Source organism: Elaeis guineensis, chromosome 7 (genome assembly GCF_000442705.2).
Source record: "Elaeis guineensis isolate ETL-2024a chromosome 7, EG11, whole genome shotgun sequence".
Classification (NCBI taxonomy): domain Eukaryota; kingdom Viridiplantae; phylum Streptophyta; class Magnoliopsida; order Arecales; family Arecaceae; genus Elaeis; species Elaeis guineensis.
The window spans coordinates 91114487-91138727 of NC_025999.2; positions in this window are offsets into that span (position 1 = coordinate 91114487).

Below are 24241 nucleotides of genomic sequence, written 5' to 3' on the forward strand. Positions count from 1 at the left end.
GCTTCGTGTGGATAATCCGTAGAGGCCAGACATTTGTGTGGCTGTGACGTGATGATCAGAGCCCCCCGACAGTGATCAGATTGCGGTGATCGACTATCCGCAAAAGGTGATGTGTTCTGAACACAGTACTGTAAAACGTTTACTGATTCAAATTTGAATTTCAAATTTAAATGCATGCTGTTGTATCATATTTAGATCCTAGTGTAGGGTTAATTAGTATTAATTAATGAGATTAATTAATAATTCTGCTGTAAATAGTAATTTTGAAAAAATTTTAAAATTACCATTTTGCCCCTGCACTAAATTTTTCGCTTCAATCTCTCCTTCATAAGAAGCTCTCCCTCATAAAAGCTCTCTCTTTAGGAAGACCTCCTAAACTTCTGAAGCGACCGCTGTTGCTGCCTGACAGTCTATCTGAAATTTCTACTCCTTTCTCTATCGGCATCTTTTTTAGAATTTGTTGTTGCTGGACTCCTCATGGTTGCTGCTCTTCAGGTTCGCCGAATACCACTGCTACCATGGATTACAAAGCTTTGTTCGCCATTAGGTCTTTTAAAGCCCTAAAACCCTTCCTGAATCAGAGAACCACTTCTGATCGGACTCCAGATGCTTCACAGCCGTCCGATCAGCACCGCAAGTCTTCTCAGCTATCGATCGCGCTCGATCAAGCTCCATCAGACCCAAATCACACCCATAAAGCCATCTGCATCATTCGATCGTGTTCCAGATCAGATCTCAGCAATCCGATCGTATTCGGTTCATGCAATAGTATCGTGGACCGTGAGAAACAGCCCTAAAATGCCATCGATCCATGGTGGGCCATGAGAAGTGGATGGAAAACACCCCGTCGGTCCATCAGGGCTTCGATGGACCGTCGGTCCATGCACCTTGCATGGACCATGTAAGAGATCCACGCAGGCCGCGCTTGCACGTGTGCCCGCCTGGGCCTAGCCGCGCACTGCGCACGCCTATGCGTCCACGTGCTGGGCAACATGCTAGCAGCCGGCCCGCACGCCGTCGCCACACTAGCTCCGTCGTGGCCTCTGTCGGCCCACCGTCGGCCTCTGTCTTTCCGATCTTCATGCAGATTTTCTTCGAGCATAACTTCATTCGAACTCCGTTTAGCTGTTCTTGGATTTGTTAGACTTCGTTCGTCATCTAGATCTTGCTGTAGATTCAGTATAATTGAATCTCGAGGTATCAATTCTGATACGTAGGATATGATAATCAAGGTGGCACCATACACAAGCTGATTGCTTATTTTAGCACCCAGTAAGCATCTTTCTAGCCTCGTTAAGGTTGCATTAAAGCAAGGATGTGTGAAATAGAAAGTCAAAACTGATGAACTTTGGTTGATCGTGTGGTTATCTTTGAAGGCATGACATTTAAAGTCATTTTGCGTGCTTTTCCTTCAACCTGGTCTATATCATCTAGTCTTTGTGTGGTTGAAATTAAATCGATAAAATATAATTTAATCCATCAATTTGATGCATATTCGATTCATCATAAATATATTTGAGTTTAGACTAAATAAATTTAGATTATAAATAGGTTGACTCATTTAACACGTTTAATATTTAGATTAAATTTGAATTTTAGATGTATAATTTATTTAACCTATTTAATCTCTTTAATTTTAATCGGATTCAGTCAGATAACTTGTTTCATTCATTTTAACCTATTTAATCTATTTAAGATCTGCTTAACTTATTTAAAATATGCTTAATCTATTTCTGATCTATTTAATTCAATTTATTTAATTTATTTATCTAATTTAATCTATCTAATAATTAAGTTAGATAAGTCAAATTTTTACTTAATAAATAAATCAGATTCAGATCTAAATTTTTAATATATTTAATAAATAAATCGAATTTAAATTGATAATTTTTAAATTTAATTTATATTGATCTAATTTATATCTAATATGATCCGTCCCAATTTCCACCCTTAGGTTGATAATTAGAGAGAGGGAGGAACAGATTTTTTTTAAAAAAAGCAATGGTCTGCCCCCAAAAAAAAATAAAGAAATGCCGGAAGGGTCCAAACTTCTCTGTACGATCACAAACAGCAATCCAAAATAACGTAAAATAACCAAAACCGATCGACGAAAGTAAAAAGGGCTTGGCATCAGGTGGCCGTTATCCACAGCCATAAATCTCCTGAATAATAATTTTCAATAAAAAATTATAATTAAAAAAAAAGTATAGATAAAATGGCTCTTTCTCATGAATATTATCGTAATAAATATATGATAGATTGATAAAAGAGTTTATCATACTTTTATTAATATTGTGAGATGAAGAAATTTCTTTAGTTCCATATCAGTTGTGAAACAAAAAAGAGTATAATTATATAGATTGAAACTTCTCTCATGAGACATTTTTTTAAAAGAATAAAATTGTAAGATCCCGTACAATAACATCAGAGATCAAAACGAACAATATCTCATATACGTGGATGTGAAGTTAATCCAATTATCCGCATTATCAAATTTTTGACACATGACCACACCAATTAGAATATAAAATTATTTATCGACCATCTAAGCAAGATGTTGGGTAACCGCAATCGTGTGGAGGTAAAAGTTACTGGTCTCAAAATGACGTCCTGATTTTGCTCCGAGCTATAGTTGTGACTTTTGCATATTCGGTCTAGCAAAGTGGACCGTCAGTAGAATCCAATAGATGGCTTTCATGAAAAAATGGTTCTCGAGAAGACATTGTTTGGCATCAGAGTTTGAAGATTTTTTTTTTATTTTGGCTTTTTTTTTGAGGGGAATGAAGGTAGGCAAGTTACCGCTAGCATTCATTGCTGAATGAAGAAAGTTACAAAAATAGAGCAGAGACGATGCTCTGAGGAAGAAGGGAATGATTACAGGTAATCGAACAACAATAAACTTATGGATGATACGTGCTAGTCTCATGGAGTGGTTGTATGAACCAGTGGGAGTGACTCTCAAGTAGAGGCCGCAGGTGAAGAAGGACTGCTTGATGACTATCTTTTCCATTGCCCATGGAGAGGTGTCCCTGGAGAATAAAGAATCAAAGCTTTGTGCAGCACCTCATTAATTGACGATGCTTTATAGAGAAAAATCCTTCTATTCCTCTCTATCCAAATTTGCCAAGTTATATCTATGACTAACTGATCCCGACCCTTCCTGACACCCCTCTCAATTTTCTTACTTCTCCAGGTTGACCAAAAGTGGATGTAGTCTTGAGTCTGTCCGTGATGTTCCGTAGAGTTTTGTTTTGACCACAACCAGCAACCTTTTGGCGAACGAGCATTTGATAAACAGATGAGTCGTTAATTGAATTTGTTTTTGCAACCTTGCTTCAATTTTCACAATGAATTTGTTGCGGCCAATCCTCTCGTCGTCTGTCATCAGGAATGAGCGCCTGCAAAAAAAAGTCCGCACTGATCGGAGGCGGCTCCGGCAACCCTCCGACGATCAAGTCAGAGAGGAGACTAGGCAACAGTGAAAAGAAAACAAGGATTCAACGAGAGAGGGAAAGAGAGAGGGGGGCAAACCCAAGAGTTTCGAAGGGACCTCTAGCACTGTTGCCTTCCCCGATATATATAGTGGAGCGTGGTATGGCGCCGTCATTAATGGCGCGGATAATTGAAGAATTGTCAATTCACTGTAGACTGTCAGAGTCGCCGTGAAGGTATCATATCGTCGTGGGGCTGTCAAATCGCTAGGGTTGACCACGCCTTAGGTGGGATGATGCCCCTAGGCGGCAGCGCCGCATGCTGTTGTCAGGACTGACAGTCTCTGGCAGTAGTACGGCGATTGGAGAAGTCCACCGACCTTAGATCGGTGGCCAGCTGAGGGGCGTCAGGTGGAGATTCGGATCCCTCCGACGGTCAGTCGGGCACGTCGCGGGAGTCGGGCATCGGACCCCCTGGTGCAGTCGGCCAGGAGGGCGGAAAAGGTCTGCCTGACCGACATATCTTCGGTCGGTAGAGAGCCGTCGATCGGTCAGTAATGGCACCCGACGATCGATCGGTCGATCGGTCGGTCGGGTATACCCGATTATAAGTCGGCATGAGCGGGGTCGGTCGGTATTCCCCAACAGTTGCCCCCTCCACTCCTGAGTCGGACGGCGCACTGGCCGATGTCGGGCGAAAAGGAGTGGATCCACTGTGCGTCAAGTTCCGACCGTACAGCGGGTTGATATGATATCAGGCGTCTCATGAATGTCGAGCGATTCGCTGGCGTCAGATGTCCAGTCGGTGTCAGACGTCCTGTCCCGTCGGCGTCAGACGTCCGTCGTGCCAGGTGTCATGTTGGTGTCGGACGTTCTGTAGGTGTCAGACGTCTCGTCCCATCGGAAAGGAAAACCGTCGTTCCCGCCGCCCCTCGGGATACGAAACGTCACGGTCTCTGTGCCACGTGGCCATTGGGACGGATCCGTTGGAGCGGATTGAGGTGATGTGGCTCGATCTGAGGACAGGTGCGTCGAACCGTCAGGCCGACGGATGGCTCGGATGACGCCACGTGGTGAGATCTGGGACTCCTCGTTGGTCGTGCCTTCATCTCGACCGTCGGAGGGTACTATATATACAGGGTCGTCCCTATTCAGTTTTTACCCCTCCATTACTTTGCTGTCGAGACTCTGCCCGCGTAATTCCTCATCCCAGGTACTCTTCTCCGCTTCCCTTCTTCTTAGGAGTTCCGTCTTCTTCTTCTATAGGTCATCATCACCATTACTATCTCCTCCTTCTTCATTTCCTGTCATTTTTCTCAGTCCATGGCCAGAACCTCTCCACGAGGTGGTCGGTCGGGAGAGCTGACTGACGACACTCGGTCGACCTCGGAGGTGGAGGTCTCTTCACTTTCGGGGCCGAACGTCGATCGGCTCCGGGAGCAATATCGCATCCCGGGGCAGTTTCGATTGTTCGCCCCGGTGCCGACGGTCGGGTTAACAGCCCGCCTGAGGGCCAGGTGGCCTTCTACGTGGAGGACCTCCGGGCCGGCCTTCGTTTTTCGGTCCCGAAGTTTGTCCGAAATATTCTCGACTATTACGGCTGTGCCCGGCATAACTTGCACCGAACTCAGTTCGGCTAATAGTCAGCTTCGCTCTTCTGTGTCGGCTTTTGCCGACTGACCCTCGGATCTCCTTCTTCCGAGCCTTTTTCATCCTCCGATCCCACCCTAAAGTCCGAGGGTGGTGGTACTTCAATCCTCGGAAGGGGCTTTCCTTCATCACTGGTCTTCCGTCGTCCATTCACGGATGGAAGAACCAGTTCTTCTTTGCATCGTCTTCCACTCCTTGGGGTTCCCTGTCCATTGGGGGAATCCCCGAACCGAACCGAATGAGAACAGTCGGGTGGAAGCCGAAGATCGGGAAGACTTCCACCAGCTAAAAGATATCTCGGTGCCAAAGCAGAGGGAGCTCATCACCGAGCAGGCCCTGTATGACGCCGGCCTCAGTCCGGTCCCTCGCTTAGGTCGGTTTTTCGTTTGCTTTCCCTTTTTCTTCTTTTCACTTTTTCTTCATGCCGCTAACTGTTCGTCGTTGTTTGCAGATATGCCATCGAGATCACGACTGACGGCGGCCGACATACGTCAGTACGCCGTTCGAAAGAGGCCGGCGCAAGGGGTCGGACCGTCGCGGCCTCCCAAGAGGCCCCACGTAGCTCCGTCGAGCGAACCGACTGGGTCGGGGGTGGAGCCTGTCATCGCACTGTCGGCGCCGACAGTGCTTGTCGAAGTCCCGTCCGAGGGACCGTCGGGCGAGGGCGCCGCTTCGCCCGAAAGAAGGGCGGCTGAGTCGGTTGATGGCGCGTCGTCCGCCCAGCCGGCAGAGGAGGATTGGGAGGAGGCTCACGAACCCGAGCGACCAGCGCCCGCTGCTGCCGCACCGTCGGTCGAGACTCGGTCGGGCTCAAGCCTGCCGTCCATCTCTGACGTCAGGGCCTGGGTGTCCGGCCGAGGGAAGGCCCCCATGGCGTCGGGCGACGAAGGACGATCGGCCGACGGAGGATCGACCGACTTTCCACTCCCCGAAGGTGCGTCGGGCCTGGCCAACCATGACTTGGCCAGGAGACTGTGCCAGGCGCTCCTTCTTTCTGCCGACATCGAGGCGATGAAGAACCAGCGTGTCTCCGACATGCTGTCTTCATTCTATCCGATGATGATCCGGGTGAGTTTCTCTCTTTTTTGCCTTCAATGTAGTTTCCGTAAGCTCGGTCTCCTGACGGTCGGTTTCATTTTATGCAGCTGGTCTTCAACATTCCGAGCTAGAGGCCGGATACTGGAAGTTCGACGACATGCGCGCGGCTTGGAGAGACAAGGTCGCCGTCGTTGAAGCTGACAAGGTCGTCCTGGTCGACCAGCTGCAACAGTCGATCGAACGGGAGGGCCGACTCGAGGGGGAGGTCTCCCGACTCAAGGGAGCCTTGGTGACGTCGGAGTCGGAGTTGCAGTCGACCCGGGACGACGTGAAGAAGAAGTCCCGGACCGTCCGTCGGCTTCAGCACGAGCGGGACAGCTTCGCCAAGGAGTTGGAGGCCGACTGAGAGCAGCTCCGAGTCAGCCTCGAAAATCTCACTAAGGCCGAGGAAGGTCTATCCGTTGCCCAAGCCGATGCAGACATCGCGAGGGCAGAAGCGGAGTCGGTGAAGGAGGCCTTGGGTCGGGCTGTCGAAGACTTCTGTGACTCGAAAGAGTACCGAGAAGAGCTTCTGGAGAGCGGCTTCCTTTCGTACCGGGTCGGGTATGAGGATGCTCGGAAAGCCATTCGAAGCCTGTACCCGGAGCTTGATCTCAGCAGCATAGTTCTGCCAGAGTCGGAGGCCCCAGCTGCGGAGGAGACGGCTGACCCAACATCGGAAGGCCTCACCACCAGGGCGGAAGCCGAAGAAGACACAGAGCAAGCCGCCGAAGATCAAGCGGCCCCGACTGCTGAAGCCAGAGCGACTTCGCCGACCGTCCCCGCTGTTATCCAGTGGAGGAGGCCGACTCCGAGGACTAGTCGATTTTCTGTTTTTGTTTTTTCTTTTGCTCCGGCTTGTACTCGGGCTTCGGCCCAACTTTGTAAGCTTATTTGATCTTCAATGAAATCAAAGTCGAAGTTTTTTGAACTTTTTCCTTCTGCATGTCTTTCATTTTTCATATGTTGCGGAATGCCTTTGAACACGTGAGTCGCTAACCCATATAGATCAGTTAGGACGTTTGGTAGTTCGTGCCACCACGAAGGTAGAACAAGTCCCGACTTTGGATCGGCCTTTCGATGGTCGAGGGCCTAAGTCGGACGTCTTTCACCCGGCTGTGAGTCGGTCATCCTTCATCCGGCTGCGAGTCGGGCGTGTTCGTTGAGTCGAAAGCCGACCGACCGCCAGATAAGACTTGGCAGTCGAGTCTCTTTCAACGCATTCAGTCAGATGTCGTCCAATGCGTTTAGTCGGAGAAACGATGATAAGTCGGATCCCGATACCCTTGTGTCGGATATTTACACTGCGCCACATGATATACGGTGGTGAGCCGAATATCTTCTGGCCGCCGTAGCTCGATCGGTGAGTCGTGAATGCGACAGCGGTCGCTTCATGTGATAGACGGTGGTAAGCCGAATATCCTTCGACCGGCCGTAGTTCGTCGGTAAGTCGCGACGGCGGTCGCGCAGGCATTTCGCCTCTCTTTGGTCGGGGCTCAATCGGTAAGTTAGCTGATCGTTTGGCCCGAAAGTTCGCCGTAGAAGGAGTGTCAACTCCTGTTGCCGTGGACGGTTCGGCCCTTGTGAGCGCCCGATGCATTGTCGGTGGTCGGGCCGTTGGTCCCACGTGGACATTAAGTCCGAGTCGGGACGTCGGGTCTCATCTTTTTGGCGAGCGCCGATCATCAGTCGAAGAGTTAAACTCCGAAATTTGGAACTGTGTTTGCATTCCAGATGAACAGGTACAAAGTTCATTGGTGATACAACTTTAGGTTGTCAGCATTCCAGGTCTGGGAAATAGTTTTCCTTCCAGAGTTTCCAATCGGTAAGCCCTTGGCCCGTAGGTGTCCGCCACCGTGTAGGGCCTTTCCCAATTCGGAGCCAGCTTCCCTTGGTCCAGGGGCTTCGAGACTTCTGCCTTTCTCAGGACTAAGTCCCCTGGCCTGAAAAGCTTTGGTCTGACCTTGACGTTGTAATATCGGGCTACCCTCTGTCGGTATGAAGCCATGCGAAGTTGAGCCTCGTTTCGTAGTTCGGGGAGGAGGTCTAGGTCGGCTCTCCGGCAATCAGAGTTGTTCAGCTCTTGATACCGCTCGACCCTGGTAGATGGCAGCCCAATCTCGAGTGGTATCATCGCCTCCGTCCATAGGCCAAACTGAAAGGCGACTCTTCGATCGAGATGCGGGGGGTCATTCGGTAAGCCCACAGAACGGAGCCCAGTTCGTCGACCCAGAGGCCTTTGACTTCATTTAGTCGGGTTTTGAGCCCGTGTAGTATGGTTGGTTGGTCACCTCGACTTCGCTATTGGACTGCAGGTGCCCGATCGAAGTCAGTCGGTACATCATGTGAAACCTCGCGCAGAAGTCTCTGAAGTCTTGGTTGTCGAATTGTCGCCCATTGTCGGTGATAATGGTATGCGGCAATTCGAACCTGAAGATGATGAATTTTTGGACGAAGTCCTCCATCTTCCGTTCGTAATCTGCGCCAGGGGCTCGGCCTCCACCCACTTGGTGAAGTAGTCGATAGCGATGACTATGAACTTCCTTTGACCCGATGCTGGAGGGAAAGGACCGAGAATATCGACCCCCCATTGAAAGAAGGGCCATGGAGCGACAATAGGGGTGATTTGGCTGGCCGGTCGGTGTTGTACGTTGGCGTACTTCTGGCATGGTTCGTACTTCTGGACCAACTCGTCGCATCCTTCCTCATGGTGGGCCAGTAGTAACCCTGCCGCAGGACCTTGTAGGCTAAGGATTTGCCCCCCAAGTGACTCCCGCAGATTTCTTCGTGCACCTCTCTGAGTGCGTAATCTGCATCGGTCGGTCCCAAGCACCTGAGCAAGGGAAGGGAGAACGACCTTTTGTAGAGTCGGCCATCCATGATTACATATTGGGAGGCCGACCATCGGAGCCGCCTGGCCTCCGCGGGATCTTCAGGGCTGATCCCGTCGGTCAGGTATCGAACAATCGGATCCATCCAGCTTGGTTCGGCCGTCAGTTGTAGCACCTCATCGACCTTGTCGATGCTTGGCTGCTCGAGTTCTCCATCGAACGTCTGGCCCAAAGAGTCGAAAGCCGAGGTCGCCAGCCTGGAGAGTGCGTCGGCCCGGCATTCTCCGTCCTGGGGATGTGGGAGATTTCAAAATACCCGAGGCGCGTCACGAGATCCTTCACTTTCTGGAGATATTTTGCCATGCTGGATCTCGCACCTCGAATTCGCCTTTGACCTGCCCCACGATCAGCTGAGAGTCGGAGAATGCCCGGAGGCTGTCGATCCCAAGCTCCCTTGCCATCCTCAAGCCAGCGAGGAGCGCTTCATACTCGGCTTGATTATTGGAGGCTTTGAAGTCGAATCAGAGGGCGTACTCGGTGACTACCCCATCCGAGTTGGTGAGTAGGAACCCAGCCCGCTCCCCTGAGCGTTTGAAGCTCCGTCGATGTGCAGTACCCAGGTAGAGGCCGGGTCAGGCTCAGAGACCGCGTCTCATCCGAGGTCCGCGTCTTTCGACCCTTGGTCGGCTGTCGGGCATTCTGCGATGAAGTCGGCCAGGACCTGGGCCTTTAAGGCAGGTCGCGGTCGATACTATATGTCAAACTCGCTGAGCTTCGTCGCCCACTTTGCCAGTCGTCCCGATGTGTCGGTCGGTGCAATATCGCCCTCAGGGGCTGGTTGGTTAGAACCACAATGGCATGCGCCTGGAAGTATGGGTGGAGTCGCTGCGCGGAGACGGTCAAGGCGAAAATCATCTTTTTCGTCTTCGAATATCGGGCTTCGGCGCCGTGGAGCACTCTGCTGGTATAGTAGATAGACTGATGAGTTCGGCTCTCATTTTTCCTGACGAGCACCGAACTGACCGCCTGAGGGAAGTGGCCAAATAGAGATACAATGTCTCCCCGACCCCAGGCTTCACAAGCAATGGCGGAGAAGCCAAATACCTCTTCAGATCCTCGAAGGCCCGTTGGCACTCATCCGACCAAGAGAAGCCCTTCGCCTGCCTCAGAGTTTTGAAGAACGGGAGGCACCTTTCAGCCGATCGAGAGATGAACCGGCTGAGGGCGACGATCTTTCCGTTCAGCTGTTGGACCTCCTTCTTAGTGCTCGGATGGCGCATGTCGATGATTGCCTTTATCTTCTCAGGGTTAGCCTCGATTCTCGTTGAGAAATGAGGAACCCGAGAAACTTCCCCGAGGTCACTCCAAAAGCGCACTTAGTCGGGTTCAGCTTCATTCGATATTGTCGTAGAGTGTGAAAGCCTCTTCGAGGTCTCGAACATGATCTGCAGTCTGCGTATTTTTTACCAGCATGTCGTCCATGTACACTTCATATTGCGCCCGATCTGATCTTTGAAGACCTTATTGATAAGTCATTGGTAGGTGGCGCCGGCATTCTTCAGCCCAAGGGCATTACTCGGTAGCAGTAGAGGCCCTTGGGGGTCACGAAGCAGTGTGCTCCTCGTCTTCGGGCGCCATCCGGATCTGGTTGTACCCGATGAAGGTGTCCATGAAGCTGAGTAGTCAAAATCCGGACGTCGCATCTACCAGCTGGTCGATCTTTGAAAGTGGAAAGCTGTCTTTCGGACAGGCCCGATTCAAGTCGTGTAGTCGATACAAATCCTCCACTTCCTGTTGGCTTTCTTGACCATGACAACATTGGCGAGCCAATCGGGATATGTGGCTTCTCTGATGAAGCCCGCCTCGAGTAGCTTGTCCACTTCTTCGTCGATGGCCTTCTATCTTTCAGGAGCAAAAGACCTTTTCTTTTGTCTCACCGGCCTCATCGTCGGGTCGATGTTGAGTCGGTGCGTTATTGTCTCCGGGGAGATGCCCGACATATCTGCTGCCGACCAAGTAAATATGTCGGCGTTGGCTTTCAGCAGCTCCGTCAACCATCGTCGTTTCTGGGTCGGGCAGTTGAGACCCGACCCATACCTTTCGGTCGGGGCTTTCCGCTATCGGGATTGACACGAGCTGCTCGGCTGGCGAGCCCCGTTCTTCCTCCTCCCGCTGGTCTAGTTTGTCGATCGTCAGGGAGCCCTTCAACTCGTCGCTTTGAGCGAAGATCTGGAAGCATCGACGAGCGAGCTGTTGATCTCCGCGCATCTCCCTGACTCCATTTTTAGTTGAAAATCGAACCAAGAGATGGTACGTCGAGACAATCGCCTTGAGGGCGTTTAGCCCGGGTCTTCCAAGTATGGCATTATAGACCGAGGGTACCTGGACGATCGCAAAAGTCAAATGAACCGTGCTTTATCGTGGTTCGGTGCCGACTGTTACGGGCAGGGTAATTTCTCCTTCCGTCGCGACGACGTCCCCGGCGAAGCCTATCAAGGGCGTAGGGACCCTCTTGAGTCGGTCGGTTGGTAGTCGCATCTGGGAGAAGGTCGAGTAAAACAAAACGTTCGTTGAACTTTCATTATCTACAAAAATTCTTTTTACATCGTAGTTCACTATCGTCGCCGAGACAACAACAGCGTCGTCGTGAGGAGTTTGGATGTCCCGAACATCTTCTTCTGTAAGATAATTGCGTCGTCCGGGCGCAGCCTCTTCGTCGGCTCTCCTCCAGCAGACGTCCCCGGGCCAAGCCGTTTGGAAATCATATTGATGACCCCGACCGTTGGCGATTAGTCGTCGCTTCTTCAGTCGGCTGGGGTCGTCGATCGGCGACTGGTTGAGTCAGCGGGTTCCTCCGAAATTTATCGAGATATTCTCGATGGATGAGAGCTTCGATCTCATCCTTAAGCTGGATGCATTGCTCGGTATTGTGGCCGTGGCCCCGGTGGAATCGGCAATACTTCCATCGGTCGAGGCCCTTTGCCTTCAGAGGCGGAGCCATCGTAGGTACTCTTCCCTTTGATTTCCATCAAAATCTGCGCACGAGGAGCAGAGAGGGGAGTGTAGGAGTCATACCTGGGGTGTGTCGGCCTTGGAGTCTGCCGTCCGGGCGACTTCTGGTTTCGTCACAGGGGCGAGACCCGACCGTCGGTCGGGGGCCTGCTAGGTTCGGCGGAGTCCCGACCCTTCCTCCGCTTCTCCTTCGGGCCCTTGAATTCGGTCAAGCGCTGGTCGGAGGCTCCTTCGTCCACACGCATGTACTTATATGCGCGCTCCAGCAATTCGACATACGTCCGGGGGAGGGTCTTGTCCAGGGAGTAAGTGAATCGGGATGTCCTCAGCCTCCGTTTCATGGTCGAGATGGCCATGTCTTCGTTGAGGTCTCGGACCTCAAGCGTGGCCACGTTGAACCACATCATGAAGTGTCAGAGCATCTCATTTTCTCTCTGTTTGAGGGAGAAAAGGCTGTCCGACGTTCGCGGCGGCTTCTGGCTGGTGCTGAAGTGAGCTACGAAAGAGTGCTCGAGCTGCCCAAAGGAGTGGATACTTCCCAATCGAAGATCGGAGTACCAGGCTCTGGTAGCTTTACAGAGCGTGGTGGGGAAGCCAATGCAAAAGAGAGCGTCGGTTGCCCCTTGAATCATCATGAGAGCTTTGTAGCTCTCCAGGTGGTCGATTGGGTCAGTGGAGCCGTCGTAGGCTCCACGTGTGGCATCTTGAACCGATTGGAGATCGGTTCATCAAGGATGAGTCGGGAGAGAGGTTGGACGGTCTGGAAGTCGACGTCGTTTGAAGACTTCTGCCCGTCCACCTGCAGCTGCGCGAGCCGACGGTCGATTTTCTCGAACCTGCGTTCGTAGTCGTCTGTCCGTTGGTGCTGGGAGACCCCAGGAGTGGAGTCTCCGGAAGAGTCCGAGAGAGAGGTGGACGGCGTTCGCGGTCGCTTCTCCTTCCTCGCTCGATCCAGCTGGGAGGGAGAATGCTGTCGGGACCGATGGGCGTCATGCCGCGGCCGCCCCCCTCCTCTCTGTGAGAGCACTGTGGCAGGTGGTCCTGCGGAGGCGATGGAGATCGACACGGGCATCGGCGGCTGCTCCTGGAGGGCATCGGACGTGCCGTCGGTTGCCCGACCGGTGATGGCGGCAGTTGGACCGGCTGTTGCTGAAGACTTTGACTGCGTCCGTCAGCACGGTCATCTACCGCACGATCGCTGCGATTTGCGCCTCCGTGGTCACCGCGGGTGTAGAGAACTAGGTTCCGCCGCAGAGGATGGAGGAGAGGCCTCTTGCCTACGGGAAGAGCGCCTCACCGATCCAGTGACCTCGATCGCTGAGCTCTTGTCTTTGTCATCTCGAATTCGTGGGGATAAAGTACCGTTACGCTGCCTGTTCCCCCTACCTGGCGCGCCAATCTGTTGCGGCCAATCCCCTCGTCGCTTGGTCGCCGGGAACGAGCGCCTGCAAAAGAAGACCGCACTGACCGGAGGCGGCTCCGGCGGAGGACCCTCCGATGGTCAAGTCAGAGAGGAGACTAGGCAAAGTGAAAAAAAAAAAGGAGCTCAACGAGAGAGGGAAAGAGAGAGAGGGGGCAAGCCCAAGAGTTTCGAAGGGACCTCTAGCACTGTTGCCTTCCCGATATATATAGTGGAGCGTGATATGGCGCCGTCATTAATGGCACGGATAATTGAAGAATTGTCAATTCACTGTAGACTGTCAGAGTCGCCGTGAAGGTGTCACATCGCCGTGGGGCTGTCAAATCGCTAGGGTTGACCCACGCCTTAGGTGGGATATGCCCCTAGGCGCAGGCCCGCATGCTGTTGTCAGGACTGACAGTCTCTGGCAGTAGCACGCGATTGGAGGAGTCCATCGACTTAGGTCGGTGGCCAGCTGAGGGGCGTCAGGTGGAGATTCGGACCCTCCGACGGTCAGTCGGGCACGTCGCGGGAGTCGGGCATCGGACCCCCTGGTGCAGTCGGCCAGGAGGGCGGAAAAGGTCTGCCCGACCGACATATCTTCGGTCGGTAGAGAGCCGTCGATCGGTCGGTAATGGCACCCGGACGATCGGTCCGGTCGGTCAGGTATGCCCGATTATAAGTCGGCATGTGCGGGGTCGGTCGGTATTCCCCAACAGAATTAAATATGCCTAGGCCTTGTATGGTTGCAAGTTGTCATGGAATAAAGGCTAAAGCAGCCCCTTTATTTCCGGTTATGAAAAGTAAAACAAGAGCACAGATGATAGTATCGAAAGTTTAAACATAATCGGCACCCGAAACCTAATTTAATTGAGCAAAGTTACTCTGCCGAATGAGTTTGTTTGGGGTATCTTGGGTTAATGATAGTTTATTTTAGTGTCATATTTGGATTTCATTACCCCACGGCCAAACAAAGAATCGATTCTAATAAACGTTGATTACCACAAGTTCTGATGCGCTCGCTGGCTGCTCTTTCACACCAAACTTGGTCCGACTCCTATTAGGGAGAAAAGGAGGGAGAGGGGTGGCTTTGAACTGAACGAAATTACTCTACCAGAGGGACGAATTACATTCACTTCCAAATCACCTTGGATTATTGCTAGTTTATCTAGGATATCCCTATTTGTTAAATTGTTTTATTTTGGGGAAAAAAATAATTGAATTATTTTAACCCATATCCAGACAAAGGCTAAGGTGTGCGTAACTTAAAAAAATGTGCTCTCTACCATCCACTATGATCGCTTTAGTTGCCGCTACGAAGCTACGGTTACCCTACGTGTGCAGCAAACAAGACTTGACGAGAGAAGTATTTTGGATGGACAAACTTGAAAATTCAGGTAAGTTTTGGGGCCAAAGATTTAGATAAATTGTTGGAAAATGTTGCTATCAATCTTTCCATCTGAGATCGATCGTCGAAGTAGATATGGCCGAGTTGAAACCACCGTTGGAGCTTCGCTTGAACATCAGCAAAACAAATCCTCACCGAGGGTGGCATTTTCCGATATAGATCCTTCGACACTGAAGTCAGAAGATTAGAAAACAATGAGAAAAAAGAGTGAGAGTCGATTGTGTACCTTGAAGGATCTTGGAGCCTTAATTTATAGGAAAAGAGTTGAGTTATATCCATCTTGAAATCCCTAATGATTTTCAAATTTGTCATACAGATTGATTCAGAGAAAATTTTTTTTTATGCAAGATTCGATCGTGAAAGAATTCTACTCTATCTGGACTTTTTCAATTTGAAGATGAGTCGGATCTGATGTAGAGATTAGCTTGACAATGGACGAACTATAATAGATCGCCCGTGGCTGAGATACTGAAGTCTGTGGAGCAGACACTTGTCCTGTTGCTAGCTGAAATAGATCCGTTGCATACGAGCTACTAAGGCCGTTTGAGAACGAGGCGAAGCAGGATTAGACCAAGGCATTGGAACTATGACCAACTCGATATGTCATGTCCAGCAATCTTCATCTGTTGTGTACCTATAATCTAATAGTCATCATCTTTTATAGGTCGACTAGTGCCGAGGATGTAGAGAAATCAAGACCGAAGTATAGATCCATAATAAAAAGTGATAGCTTCATGATCCAATCAGATAGTATGGTATATTTTTTTAACCTAGTTGTATAAAAGAATTTTTTCAAGGATTTATTCCAAGCAAGGCAGCCTACAGCTAGCATGGCGTGAAAAACTGATAAAGGCAATGGCAATCACAGGTACCTTGTGGTGCCGGTACCACAAATAGCAGCCATAAAACAAAATATAAATGTTAAGATCTGCATGGCCATATATATATATATATATATATATATATATGTATTATTGCGGTCAATTTTTTATTGTGTCTGTCGTCAGTGAAAAGCACCTGCAAAACAAAATCTATACTGATTGAAATTATGTCCGATGAAGATCCTTTGTGTGTGTATATATATATATATATATATTCAATTTTTTATTGTGTCTGTCGTCAGTGAAAAGCACCTGCAAAACAAAGTCTATACTGATTGAAATTATGTCCGATGAAGATCCTTTGTGTGTGTGTGTGTGTGTGTGTGTGTATATATATATATATATATATATATTATTGCGGTCAATCTTTTATTGCGTCTATCGTCAGTGAAGAGCATCTGCAAAACAAAGTCTATACTAATTGGAATTATGTCTGATGGAGATCCTTTGATACTTAAGTCAGTAAGGAGTGGTGAACAGTAAATGAAGAATATTTGAAATAGCAGTCTCAACCCAAAATTATTTTACCAATGCTATTCATTTATCTCCCTTTCATAGATAAATCAGATGTAACTGTCGAGCACGTGGTCCCGCTTTTTTATGACACTAAATTATCGGACCATAATCATGGAGTTAATAGACTGTTTATGCCTACTAATGATCGTGACATATAGTTGATAACCATTTATAATAGTTAAATATGTAGGTTCCGTACACTCCGGTATCATGTGATCATGAAAGATAAATCGACTATATATCGATAGTCGTGAAGATCCGAATGAGCATCGATCGATAATTTTGATATGCCGATGGTCATCGGTCAGATATTAACTAAGTTATCGTGGTTGTCTGTTGATGGTTGAAAATAGCCGATCGTAGGTCGGTCAACTGATTGTCAGTTGACATGCTGTGTTTATAAAGCCGATCTATAGTCAGAATCGGGGGTCGGTTGAATTGTCCCAACAGTTGTCCCCCACTCTCAAGTCCAAGGTGGCCTGACGTGCATATTGTTACATGGTCTGTCACGTTGGATGAAGAAAGTTATCATGTCACATGCTGCTTCGAGCTCCAATTCGGCTGTTGGCATTAATAATTTTTTGAAAATACGAGAGGTCTTCAGATATTTTGTTATTTTGATAACCGTGAGATCATTATTGGGTTGTTGTTTCGGAAAGATAATTCGAGACCCAAGAAATCCAGACAATTTGATTAGATCTTGACCACATGTCCAAATATCATTGGCTCTGAGCTGTTCATGCAGATAATGGTGAGGTGGCATGATCTGAGAGCAGGTGCATCAAACCATCCGATCAATAGTCGATCTCGATGTCGTCATGTGTCGACATCTGAAAAGATCTTGATTTAACTGATTTCATCCGAACCATTGAGGGGTTCTATATATATATAATCGCTTTCATCTAAGCTTTACGTTTGCATTTGTCGCCTCTCTGCAATAGAAGGTTCCGCTGCCCCAGTACTAGGAGCTTTCCAGGTTGTCTTTCGCACCATCTTTAGCTTTAGGTCAAGTTCCCTTCCTTCTCCCAAGGTTTTTCTCCTAGGATTTTTTCTCCTCTTTTCTAGTTTTTTTATTTTCGATGGCCAGTAAGAAGGCTTCATCTTCTCGGGATAGTCGATCGGAGAATCCAGCAGATGACTTTCTTTCGGGTCCAGAACAGAAGTTTCTTCCTTATCTAGACCCAATGTTGAACTGCTTCAGGAACAATACCTATCCCAAAGCAGTATTAACTTTTTGCTCATGATCCGGATGGTTGGGTGAACTCTCCTCCTCTCGGTCAGGTCGCATTTTATGTCGAGGACCTTCAGGTCGGTCTTCAATTTTTCGATTTCAGAGTTCATCCGAATCTCCTTGATTACTATGGTCTTTGTCCTGCTTAGTTGGCTCCAAATTTCATCCGACTGATCATTAGTTTTGTTTGTTATGTCGGCTTATCCTGATCGAACCTCATCCTTCTTTCTTTTGATCTTTCTTAGTTCTTCATCCTCATCCCAAGGTCAAGAGTTGGTGGTTCTTCAAGAAAAAGGCTTTCTTTCATCTCTGATCTTCCATCGTCCATTCATGGATGGATGAACCAATTTTTCTTTGCTTCTTCTTCTGCTCCTTGGGGCTTTCCTTCATGTTGAGGCAATCCGAGAACTGGCCCAACGAGAATAGTTGGGTGGAGACTGCTGATCAAAAAGATTCTTCCAACTAAAGGATATGAAAGTTCTACCACAGCGAGAGCTGATAACCGATCAAGCTCTCTACGATGCTGGACTTAGTTCGGTAACTTTCTTAGGTATAACATAGTTGGTCATTTTACTTTTCTTTTTATTTGTTTCTAAGTTTTGTACTAATTTTTTTGTTTTGATTACAGCTATACGGACAAGAGCACGAGTATCAGCCACCGACATCCGCTCACATGCTGCAAAAGAAGGCAGCAATTGAAGCTGGACCTTCCCGATCGTCGAAGAAGAGTTGGGTCGCTACTTCATCGGTACCGGTGAGGAAATCTGGACATTCCGTCGAAGATAGTTCCCGAGCCGATCCTAGCATTATCGGCCCCAAACAATGCCTTCTTCCGACTGAGGCACCGTCTACTGAAGCTGCGATGATGAGAGATGGAGCTGCGGCAGAAACCATCGATGGCTCTATCAGTGGGGGTTTAGGTCGCATCGGTCATGATCTGAACCTCAGCAGTCAGTAAGCTGTGCCCGCCGATCCTCCAGCGAAATGGTTTTGGATGCAATCAAGTATTGATTTCCCAGCAGTCTCAGGTGCGTGACCACCGACTGGAGATCGGGGGAAGCACCGGCAGCTTCGGTTGATGATGGGTCATCTGCGGGCCTTCCCACACTCTTTTTGACATCAAGATCTCTAAAGGTGAGTCGGCCTTGGCCAAGCTGGTATTGGCCAGACAGCTCATCGAAGCTGTCCTTCTCTCGACAGATAGGAAGAACAGGAAGAGTCGGATGGTGGCCGGAAATATTCTCTTCCTTCTACCCGATGATACTTTGGGGTAATTTTTTCGATATTTTCTCTTTTTTTTTTATCTGACTTGACTTGTCTTCTATTTTTTAGTGGGCGCCACGATATGCATGCTTTGAAGAATGGATATCGAAAGATCATCGACTTTTGTCGATCTTGGATGGATAAGGTGACGGCTGTCACCACTGAGAAGAATGCTACCATCGAAGAACTTCAAGCGATAATTGTGTTGGATGTATACTCTAGAAGCTAAACTTGGTTACATATTTCATATCTCTAGGACATGATTTTATACTTATTGGTCAGTTATATTATCATTCATATCTATATGTCCATGAATCATCCAAGGATTAACAAGATGATGACACATATTCTCAAAAAATTGAGAATTTGAGGTATATATCATTGATGGTTGATTCCTAAATTGCTCCTGATCATAGATCATCATGGGATGGTGATTGATCCGGATAGACAGTGCAGGATCGCTTCTTTCGGACAATAGATCTCGAGTCTACAGTGTAGAACACTGGAGTGAGAGTGCAGGTGGTTGTTAGAGAACAACTAGCACTGAGCGTGACCAACACGAGAAGTCACATGGATGTCTGCTCACTCGTTAGTGACTTTCTCGATGCTGCAGTTGTATGACTGATCTTTTGACCTGAATACACTACTGCTCGAGTGAGACTGTGGAGTTTGACTGACACATCAATAGGTTTCAAGGAGCCCTTATAGTGGATGTTGGCGACAGTTGTCCACTATAGGAGTGAGTGTGCATCAAGATGGGATCTATCGATCTAGCAGAAGGAAGTAGTCCTATGAGATTTAAGAGGCTGAGTCCTTAGTCTATGCCATAGCAGTGTGATTGATGGAAAAGAATTTTCATAGAATTACATATGGACTTAAGCTGATTGAATCTATCATATGACGATGTTGAGGTTTGACGATTTATCCATGACCTGCCATCTAGTCGAGACTCACGATAGAGGGACTGAATCACACGTTAACTAACTAGAAGTTTATTTCAGTTCTACTGGTTGCACTACATACTGCTAGGTTCACTAGTGGATTGTGAGAGCTCACTAGATTGTTCTGGATCGACAATCTTGTTGAGTTAGAGTGAAATTATTCCGACCATTGAAAAGAGTTTCAATGATACGATGATAGAGATCATTGTATGTCTCACTACAGATAGAATTGAACCTATGAGTCACACAACAAAGAGATTAGGTCTGAATAAGTAATTGAGCTTATGAAGTGTCAATTGGGTTTAGAGAAATCATTGGGTTCATGGTAACTTGCTAGCAATGGTTGGACCCAATTTCTCTTTCTGTGGATTACTTATTTGATAAGTTAATTCTAACTTAATTATCTACTAATAACCTATATGAATAAGATTCATGAGACTTCAATTATTGGGTGTCTAAGGTTATGGATCAATAAATTAAGGTGCAAGTCCTTATGAATCTCTTGATAGTTATTATGGGGTGCCACCTTGATTTGATCAATTTGGATGTCCATTGATTAGAGGGCCTTTATTTTCATATGGGATCTCTTGGTGTATTGGGGTGTCTAATTATGGGTGCAAGGGCTCCAATTGTTGGCCTAATGGGCTTCCTAATGTAAGTTGGATAACTTAAGTTAATAGGAATCCTAATGCAAGTAGGACTTGTATTATGAGATTGAATAGGATTCAATCCTTATGCCTATTTAAAGGAACCTTCCTAAGTCCTAGAGCATCAAAATAGAGCCCCTCACACCCAAAGGCTCTCCCCATGCCTCTCTTCCTCTCCCTTTCTCTCTCTTGGGTGTTCTATACACCCCTTCCTTGGGATGCACGTCCCAAGGAGTTTCATTCCAAAGAAGTTTGGTGCCTCTTTCTTCTGGTTTCTAATATTGGTAGCAGCACATAGCAAGAAAAAACTCTAGAAAAGAGGAGAAGAAGAAGATCAAGGAGAAAGATCAAGTGTTGATCGTGATCCAGGCTTCGTTCAGATTCAGCAGGCTGAATTTTTGAAGAATCAAAATTCAGATTAAAGAAGACTGTTCAGCTGATCCTGAGTGGATACTCATAGAGGTCGATACTTGTGCAGCTAAAGAGAGTCTCTTCTCTTTAGATCCATTTTGAAGAAAGAGATTGCGAAACAGGTATGTGATTTGATCACAATCTAAATTTCAGCATATACAATTTCAGCATATGAAATAGATCATGTGATTTTATATTTTTATGCATACAAAATTAAGATTAAAATTATTTTAATCTTATTCTCTACTGCATGTTTTAGAAAAATAAATTTTGAAACCATATGCATGCATCAAATCCAAATCCAATAGTGGTATCAGAGCCATGATTTTCATATGCTGAATTTTAATATATATATTTTTAAAAAATTTAAAATTAATTTTTTTTGATACATGAGATGTATGGATAGATCTTCAAATCTAAAATTTAATTTTAGATTTAATTCTAGAATATATAGTTGATATGTTGATGCATGCATAGATCTGAAAATTGATCTAGAAAGAGTTCTAGTTCATGTGAAATAGATACATGCATGAAACTGAATTTTTTTATGATCTGAATTTTGATTCATATATATGATATATGATTATATATTTAGATATAAATTTAGCTTTAATCTGATCTATGATTAGTATATGAGATATATGATATCATGTTTAGATCTGAAATTTTTTAAGATCTGATTTTACATGCATATATGTGAATATGTTTTATTTAAACTTAAATTATTTTATTTTAATACTTTTTCATGTAAAGTATTTAATCTGAATATATTTTAGAATCTAAAATTTATGTTTGTGTATGAGGGTTTTGTCATGAAAAAATCAAAAATTAGGTCATGTAATAGGATTACATCTAAATTTTTGATTTGGGACATATGGGTCTAATTCGATTAAGTAATTGGTTAAACGAGTCAAGTGTTGAATTGAGTTAGATCAATTAAGTTAATGATCATACAATTATTGTTGATCAAATCGATTGGAGTCCATATGTAGAATCGATTAATCTAAGGACCTAATTTGGCTTGTTGATTTGAGCCGATTCACTTGAGCTAACCAATTCTGATCAATTGTCCAATTGGTGTCTAAGATAAGTAATTGAAAGATGATTATTTAATTGTTCTTTACTTATCTGATCAATTTATTGATGTCTAAAAAAGCAACGGGGACCCCACCAATCTCTACTTACCTGCCAATTTGAAAGATTGAGTCACAAATATGGTTGCTTGGTGGTTTGATTTAGCCCATGTCAATTACATCAGTCATGTGATGACTGATTAGATGAGACCTAAATCAAATCTCATGACTGATTAGATGAGATCTAAACCCAAATCTCTCCATAAAATATTAAGTCCAAGTCTTCACCATTGTAGATGTGGGCGTACTACCGGTTGATTGTTCTCGCTGTCACAGTGGTTCAGTTGCATCGGAACAGCAACCACTCTATTAGCAAAGAGTTGCGGGTAAAGATGGGTTGGGCCCAATAACTGTTAGGTGAGGGACCCAATGACGGCTTTATACCTGCTTGTGAATGGTGGGTCTGACTTAACTAAAAGTGCAGCAATAACTGTTAGGTGAGCCCACATGACTTAGAGACCAAGTGGCTGCAATATGCTTAGAGAAGCATCTGGCAAAGAGTTGTCCACACATCGATGTTTATTCGTGTTACCAATAACTGTTAGGTGAGGTGCACACATCGGTGGGACCGCAGCACCCACTAGAAATCAAATTTCGTTAGAATTTTTTTTCTCCACCCAGAGAGTGTGGGAGTTCTGATAAAATAGTGGAGTCTCTTTTTGCATCTAAAAATTTTAGAATAAAATTATAAAATAAATACAAACATCCAATTAGAATCTTTGCTCTCTGCTGTTCATTGTGTCAGCTTCCAACCCTCTAGCTTGAATCCTAGATATCAACTGATTAACCAAAATCGAGTACATAGACTGGCTTACAAACTTAAGAATTATTCTTAATTTTAAAAAATTAAGCAATATTCTCTATCAGTTATTCTAATGTTAACAACCCGTCCAACCATAGTCAACGAGCTATACTTGACGAGTGGATGGACAATGACAATAAAGATAGGTGCTATGCATGAGTACATGTACACTGCCAATGATATGTTGATTCATCCACAAGTATTGTGAGGTGATCAGAGTCGACAGCGTATGTGATGCATGATGGCAGTCAGTCTATGATCGTTATTTGATAATGATCGAGGATATTAAAGAGCTTAAAAGGCTCGACATGATCATGCATAAGGAATTGCTTATGGATTTGATCCTGATCCTGATTAGTTTATATGGATAGTTTATGGTAAACTACCATATGAAAGACCATCATGGTACTTTATCTGAATTGGTCAAAGTGTTGATAACAAAAAACCTTGAAAGAGTTCAGATAAATACCTGGAGAGCCTAAAGAAATAAAGACACACCTAGAGTAGGTATGTCGAAATTGCTCAATACATCCTTACGATTTTCTTCTCCTAGTTGAGCTACAGACTCTAGTGTAGAGTCGATGAAAGGTAGAGGGCTGAGGAAGTAACCCTTGAATTGGCTATAGGGCAACAGTTGCTGTGCCATGGTATCTGTCCTTTGCGATCATCATTTGGATTTAGTTCTTAGAGACAGTCTCTATCATTTGCATGTTGATGCATATGTGAACTTAATTGAGCAATCAGTGAATGCCATTGGATCTGAGAGATCCAAAATTGAGATAAAATTTAAAGTATATGTGGAACCTATAGCTAAGTCATATTGGAGAAGAAATGATTAACAAACTAAAAAAATATGGGCTTGGGCTCATTGACTTGAGTCAAATCTAGTTTGTGCATCATCTCTTTGAGAAAATATGACCAAGCTACTCTTATGGGACAAGAAAAAGGACCACTGAGATACTTATCTTGTACATATTTGATGTGTGTAGCCCATGTGATGTGCTAACCAAGGAGTTGTCTCTACTTTGTATATGAGATACAAATCTAAAATTTTTGAAAGTTCAAAGAATTCAGATGTAAGTAGAGAAATATCAAAAAATTTTGAAGGTACTTCGATCGGATCGAGGATGCAATACCATTGAAAGAAATTTTTTGATTATCTCATAAAATGGCATTTTCATATTGGACCCTCTTAGTAAATCTCAGCTCAATGAGATAAGAAGAGTCATGGGACTATATGAGATATGATCTGATCCATAATGAAATTCACTGATTTATTTATATTTCTTTAGGGACATGCTTTATTTCTATGAAATTGGTTCTCTCTAAACCTGTTCCTACCACACCATATAAGATATGACATGGTGAGAACTGAATCTTGATTATTTTGAGATTCAAGATGTCCAGCCTGTGTCTAGGACAGCAGGTGGATATGTTAGAGGATAGTCTATAAAGCTCTTCCTAAAAGAGTTTGGGATATTACTTTCGATGGGATTACAATGTGATTGTGACTCAATGCTATCTTCTTGAAAAACTGTTTAACCAAGATGAAGTAGCAGAGGAAAGTTAAGCTCTAAGAGAGTGTCTCTGAAGAGCAGGGAGCCTTGG